This window comes from Thalia democratica, unplaced genomic scaffold, assembly GCF_965202585.1.
Source record: "Thalia democratica unplaced genomic scaffold, ktThaDemo2.hap1.1 HAP1_SCAFFOLD_1163, whole genome shotgun sequence".
In the NCBI taxonomy this organism is placed as follows: domain Eukaryota; kingdom Metazoa; phylum Chordata; class Thaliacea; order Salpida; family Salpidae; genus Thalia; species Thalia democratica.
In genome coordinates, this window is record NW_028140068.1 from 5,001 (window position 1) to 12,500 (window position 7,500).

General features: G+C 29.4%; 2 non-coding genes across 2 annotated transcripts in view; both read left to right on the top strand.

Annotated features, from left to right (window-relative positions):
* Positions 1–2,469: 2,469 nt before the first annotated feature.
* LOC145847961 (5S ribosomal RNA) lies at positions 2,470–2,588 on the top strand. Its single transcript, XR_014371638.1, has one exon. It is a non-coding gene; the product is annotated as a 5S ribosomal RNA (ribosomal RNA).
* Positions 2,589–6,238: 3,650 nt separating this feature from the next.
* The window catches only part of LOC145847959 (small subunit ribosomal RNA), a 1,808-nt gene continuing 546 nt past the window's right edge, over positions 6,239–7,500 (top strand). Inside the window, exon 1 of the ribosomal RNA XR_014371636.1 lies at positions 6,239–7,500. This exon is cut by the window's right edge and continues 546 nt beyond it. This is a non-coding gene — a ribosomal RNA (small subunit ribosomal RNA).

Here is a 7,500-nt window from a genome sequence, read left to right on the forward strand (position 1 = left end):
GCTAAAAAAGTGGTTTGACCAGTTTGAGATATCGAAAAAATAATGGCACCATCTTGTAGAGTACAATTTTCTGAGTTGAAATTAATACAATTAGTCTTTTATACTAAAACTTTAAAGTTTTTTTGTCCAAAAACAAATAAAAGCGTGGCTACTTGAAAAATCAAACGAAAATAAATTTTGCACTTTTGTATTGTGAGTCATAATAAGTTATTTACTGTTACCAACAGATACTAGCAAAAGCTTTTTAAAGTTTTGTATTAACTTAATGTATTTGTAATTACTTTTACTTAATAGAAACTATTGAATTACGTTTACTTAGTTTACTTTTGTATGTGTATTAAATATATAGCAATTTTGTTTGAACTTAAATAAGGACTATTAAACTATTAAAAGAAAACTATCAAAGTTTACTAACTCAAAAGCTAAATCTTAGTTTTATTGTTATAAACATTTATGTTGTAATTTACTAATAACTAAATGAGTTTATTTCAAACAAAAAGAATTAAATAATGTTATGTTATGTCAAGCCTACTATATGAGGTATATAGGTATATAAGGTATACAAGCTTATGTTTGAAAATTATAATAATAAAAATAAAAATAAATATTTAGTTGGTAAAATTTGTATGTTTTAATATGCTTTGAAATTAGAGTTAGTATAGAAGTTTTTTTTTAAATATAATAAATATAAATTTAGTAACTGTTAGTTTTATACTTTAATAAAAGAAATATGGTTAACAAGTAAGTTAAAAATGAAAGAAGCATAAAAAAACACACTAATTAACTGCTTATTCAATAGTTTGATTATTTAATTATTTTTCTGTTATATAGTTTAATCGTATTGTATAAAAAATACAGAGGTTTAAAGTAAGTTTGAATAAAAATAAAACAAAACATATAAAATAAGCATTAGTTCAAATACATAGTTTTTTTTTTCTAAGAAAATTTAATTCTTTAATAATAAGTAGTAATTTAAATAAAAAATAATACAAATAAAGTTGTACAATATATATACAATAGTTTGTCAAACTAGGCAAACACTACTAGGCAAAAAACAAACTAGGCAAAAAACCTACAAAGTAGGCCACCACTACAATCCAATGTTCCAACTGGAAATTCAATGAGATCGTTACTGTACTTGTGATGAACGTTGATAATCCCCAAGATTGTAAGTCGAAGGCCTTACCCAACCTAACCAGCGCACTGGTTTTCTTACAACTGAATTAATCAACATTTAATATTGAATATAATCATTATTGATAGATAGAGGAATGTTGACAATCAACAACAGATTGTAGGTCAAAGGCATTACTCGACCCAAGTACCCACAACCTAGATTGAACAACATTTATTAGATAGATTTGTTTATTGATAGATAGAGGAATATTGTCAATCCACAACAGATTGTAAGTCAAAGGCATTACTCGACCCAAGTACCCACAACCTAGATTGAACAACATTTGTTAGATAGATTAGTTAGATAGATAAATAGTACAGTATAATCTCAAAGAATTTGAAGCCCGAACATTGAACGATAGTGGTGTTTCGTGACGACTAGCGGGATTCGATCTCTCAACCTTCTGCTTATGAGTCAGCTGATAAGACCACTGACCCACCGCGCCACGACAAAGATAAAGAAATATTTTGCTATATAAATAGGTTGATTTTTCAGTGAACTTCAAGTGTCAATTTTTCAGTGTCAATTACAGTGAACTTCAAGTAAGATATACAACAGTATATATATTTCCGAGTCTGACTTTGAGTACTTTTTATATATTATTAACAAGATTTTTTAGGAGTAATATCTGTTTAGTTCTTTAATATATCTTTAAAATAATAATATTTTTTAAGGTGTTTAAAACTTTTAGAAGCTGTATGTAATGTCTTTTAGTTTAATAGTTCTTTAAATTAGTAAAAAAAAAATAAGCATGGTTGAGTTATCAAATTAAACAAAATAGAACGTCAAGTATTTAATTACTAAAATTAATTTAATTAAAAAAAAATCTCAGGTAATCTAAAATGTCAGGAATTATTTAAAAATAAATATAAATTTAAAACTTATTATATTGAAAAGATTGATGAATAATACTCTTGAATGTATGAAATGTTTGTATTTGTAATGCAATAACATAAATGGATAGATCAATGACAAATTGTAAACATATTGTATTATTTTATTTTACGATTTTATTTTATTTATTTAATAATTCAATAAACTTTACTTCTACTTGTCCTGGTCTTAGGTAATTTATAGATAACAATAATTTAAACAAACACTTTTGTACAGTTACAATACAGTTTTAGTACAGTTTGGGAGTAACTGTTGATTAAAAAAACAAAAAAAAAGTTAATTCAGGTTAAAATTTTATAAGGAATAATTTTAAAATATCAAATCGATTGTAAATCAAGTGCAAATAGGTTTTTTAAACAAACCGAAGGGTTTATAAAGGCTTGTAAACGCTTTCAAACGCCTACGACCATACCACACTGAGCACACCCCATCTCGTCCGATCTGGGAAGTTAAGCAGTGTCGGGCGTGGTTAGTACTTAGATGGGTGACCGCTTGGGAATACCACGTGCCGTAGGCTTTTGCTTTTTGAATTCATCTTTTTTGTACTATTTTTCTTTCTGACCTATTTATACTTATTACTCGTTTATTTACATTTCTTTAACGCTTAAAAGAAAAGTAAATTCTAGTTATTAGCAAATAAAAACTCAAGCCAATCAGATAACGTTATTTGCTGTTTAAACCAATTAGAGCGCTAAAAAAGTGGTTTGACCAGTTTGAGATATCGAAAAAATAATGGCACCATCTTGTAGAGTACAATTTTCTGAGTTAAAATTAATACAATTAGTCTTTTATACTAAAACTTTAAAGTCTTTTTGTCCACAAACAAATAAAAGCGTGGCTACTTGAAAAATCAAACGAAAATAAATTTTGCACTTTTGTATTGTGAGTCATAATAAGTTATTTACTGTTACCAACAGATACTAGCAAAAGCTTTTTAAAGTTTTGTATTAACTTAATGTATTTGTACTTAGTTTAAATTAATAGAGTTTATTTGGTTTACTTTATTATGTGTATTGAATGTGCTAGTATCTAAAAATAAATACAACTAAAACAAAACAAACAAGGAGAGTACTTGAATAGAACCAACACAATTTACAGACCAGTTGTGTACTAAATTTAAAGAAATTCTGAATAGTGAATATGCAATTATTATTATAAGTTCAAAATTCACTTTAATTTAAATTAATGTATTTTGTAAATTGGTTTTATTTAATAGATAGTAGTGAATTACTTTATTTAATTTACTTTAGTATGTGTTGTATAACTTAATTTAAACCAGAAGCAAAACGGGATTATACTTTCAATAAACTACACAATTTACAGACCAGTTGTGTACTAAATAAAAAGCTATTGTGAATAGTGAATATGCAATTATTATTATAAGTTTATAAGTTCACAGTTTACAAAAGCTTTACAATTTAGTTATTATTTTGTTCATATTTGCATATCTAATTTATGAAAAGTTAGTGTTATGTGTTTTGGCTTTTTAATTTCTTTATTTGTACAACTGTTAGTTTTATATTCTAAAGAAACATTTTTAAATAAATATGTTTAACAAGTAACTTAAAAATAGAAGAAATATATTGTATATATTGAACTATTTATATTTATTCTAGCTATTTGCTTAGTGTATTTATTAATGTGATTATTTTATTTTGTTGTTTGTCTTATAGTTTAATCGTATTGTGTTGAAATATATATAACAAATACAGAGGTTTAAAGTAAGTTTAAATGAAAATAAAATAAGACATATAGTTGAAATATAAGTTTAAAAAAATATTTTTTTTTATTTCTTTGTTTGTTTGATTGTTTGTTTATTATATAATCGCGACGTTTCATTTTATTACTTTTAAGCATACTAAATATAATAATAGGTATAGTTAGAGGAAAAATTCAATTAGTTTCTAATGTAATAAAAAAGTTTATTTCCACAAATAAATAAATACCTGAAAAATCAAATGAAAAATAAATTTCGCACTCTTGTATTGTGAGTCATAATAGGTTATTTACTGTTACCAACAGATACAAGCGAAGGCTTTTTAAAGTTCTTGTATTTGTATTGTTATTTGTACTTAGTTTTATTAAAATGACAGTATTGATGGTTACGTTTATTAAGTATGTTTATTTAACGTTATGTAACTCAAGTAAAACCAGAAGCAAATAAGGAGACTACTTTCAATAAACTACACAATTTACATACCAATTGTATACTAAACTTAAAGCTATTCTATTCTATTTTATTCTTGATAGTTATTTTAAAGTTATTAAATTATACAAATGTATTTTGTAAAGTAGTTTTATAAAGTTACTATAGTTTATTTAACTTACTATAGTATGTGTTATATAACTTTAATTAAACTAGAAGCAAAAAGGGAGACTACTTTAAATAAACTACACAATTTATTGTTATATATAACTCTAATAAAACCAGAAGCAAAAAGGGAGACTACTTTAAATGAACTACACAAATTAAAATTATATTATTATTTATAAATCAATCGTGTTGTGTTTCAAAATAAATTTTTCAAATAATGTTTTACAAGTATTTATCAGTTATTTAGTTTTCTTTTTATAGTTTAGCCGTATTGTTTTATTTATTTGTTATTATCTTTATTTAATTGTTTGCTTATTATATTTATCGCCATGTGCTTAAAAAATAAAACAACTATATAGATTTAAAAAGTAAGTTTAAATAAAAATAAAATGAAACATATAAAATAAGTTTATGATTTTTTTTTCATTATTATTATTTTTATTTCATTGTTTGTTTATTATATCTATCGCGATGTGCTTAAAAAATAAAACAACTATAAAGGTTTAAAAAGTAATTTTAAATAAAGATAAAATGAAACATATAAAATAAGCTTATGTTTGATTTTTTATTTTATTTTTATTTAATTGTTTGCTTATTATATTTATCGCGATGTGCTTAAAAGAATAGAACAAATACAAAGGTTTAAGTTGTAAGTTTTAAATAAAATAAAATGAAACATACAAAATAAGCTTATGATTTATTATTATTATTATTATTATTATTTTTATTTCATTGTTTGTTTATTATATCTATCGCGATGTGCTTAAAAAATAAAACAATTATAAAGGTTTAAAAGGAAGTTTAAATAAAGATAAAATGAAACATATAAAATAAGCTTTTGTTTGATTTTTTTATTTTATTTTTATTTATTTTTATTTAATTGTTTGTTTATTATATTTATCGCGATCTGCTTAAAAAAATAAAACGAGTATTAAGGTTTGAAAGGTAAGTTTAAATAAAAATAAAATGAAACATATAAAATAAGCATATGTTTTTTTTTTTTTTTTTATTATTATTATTATTTTCATTCAATTTTTTGTTTATTATATTTATCGCAATGTGCTTAAAACGATAAAACAAGTATAAAGATTTAAAAAGTAAGTTTAAATAAAAAATAATACAAATAAAGTTTATTTATAATAAACAAACATATTTAAAACATTAAAAAAAGTAGTTTATATATATTATTTTTTATTTATTTCTTTTAAACATATTAAATAAAGTATAAAAAAAGTATTAAAACATTTAAACGTAGCATAAATAAGCTTAAAACATTAAAATAATTGAAAAGAAACAAACAAATTGAAAAAAATCGGCAAAAAAAGTTCAACAGCAACATTTGAGCATCATACACGTATGCATTACTTTACACTAGTGAGAGAGACGTGTTTGTGCGTTCGGTCGACTTGGCGAGAAAGCGGGCTTAAAGCATTACTGTTTAGCACCCGAGGCGCGGCTATTGCAGCGGCGGCGAACGTGCTATGTAAACGCATTGGAGCAGCGTATGAAAAACTACAAGCGTCCAGCGGCGGTAGGCTTATAGCTTTGCGAAGTCGTCGAGACGAGTAGCCGACGCAGGCAGGCACGGCTCGAGGCGGGTAACTGCAGCAGACAGATGGCGTGTTGCTGCTGACGAGTTAACCGGCAGAAGGCAAACGGTTGGTCGGGAGAAAGAACAGTCAGTTGTATAGCTGCATGCTGCAGTCGACGCGGGCTGGCGCTTTAAACAGCAAAAGGCCGGCGCCGACTTTCAGTAACGTTCGCAAGGCTTTTAAGCCGAGTGATAGAAAAGGTCTGTATTTATACAGTAAAAACGCTCAGTCGAGCAACGGGTTTAAACGCCCTCGGATAGTTATCTGGTTGATCCTGCCAGTAGTCATATGCTTGTCTCAAAGATTAAGCCATGCAAGTGTAAGTACGAGCTCACGTACAGTGAAACTGCGAATGGCTCATTAAATCAGTTATGGTTCATTTGATTGTACGCTTTTACATGGATAACTGTGGCAATTCTAGAGCTAATACATGCGTAAAGCGCCGAACTGACGTGAGGCGCGCATTTATCAGACCAAAACTAACCGGCTTTCGGGTCGTTACAATGGTGACTCTGGATAAGCTTGCGGATCGCACGGCCTAGTGCTGGCGACATCTCATTAAAGCAACTGCCCTATCAACTATCGTCGGTACGGTATCGGCCTACCGAGGTTGTAACGGGTGACGGAGAATCAGGGTTCGATTCCGGAGAGGGAGCCTGAGAAACGGCTACCACATCCAAGGAAGGCAGCAGGCGCGCAAATTACCCATTCCCGGCTCGGGGAGGTAGTGACGAAAAATAACAATGCAGACCTCGTACGAGGTCCTGCAATTGGAATGAGTACACTTTAAACTTTTTAACGAGTATCCATTGGAGGGCAAGTCTGGTGCCAGCAGCCGCGGTAATTCCAGCTCCAAAAGTGTATATTTAAGTTGTTGCGGTTGAAAAGCTCGTAGTTGGATATAGGGACGGCGAGGTTGGTCGGTCGAAAGGCTAGCACTGGCCTCGTTGTTCTTGTTGGTCGGTGCCTTCGCGGTGCTCTTAACTGAGTGTTGCGGTGGTCCGGCAAGTTTACCTTGAAAAAATTAGAGTGTTCAAAGCAGGCTTTACGCTTGTATAATGTTGCATGGAATAATGGAATAGGACCTCGGTTCTATTTTGTTGGTTTTCGGAGCACGAGGTAATGATTAATAGGAACGGACGGGGGCATCCGTACTGTGCCGTTAGAGGTGAAATTCTTGGATCGGCGCAAGACGAACGACTGCGAAAGCATTTGCCAAGAATGTTTTCTTTAATCAAGAGCGAAAGTCAGAGGTTCGAAGACGATCAGATACCGTCCTAGTTCTGACCTTAAACGATGCCGACTAGCGATCGGGCAGTGTCGAACTTAAGAACTGTCCGGCAGCTTCCGGGAAACCAAAGTCTTTGGGTTCCGGGGGAAGTATGGTTGCAAAGCTGAAACTTAAAGGAATTGACGGAAGGGCACCACCAGGAGTGGAGCCTGCGGCTTAATTTGACTCAACACGGGAAATCTCACCCGGCCCGGACACAGCGAGGATTGACAGATTGAGAGCTCTTTCTTGA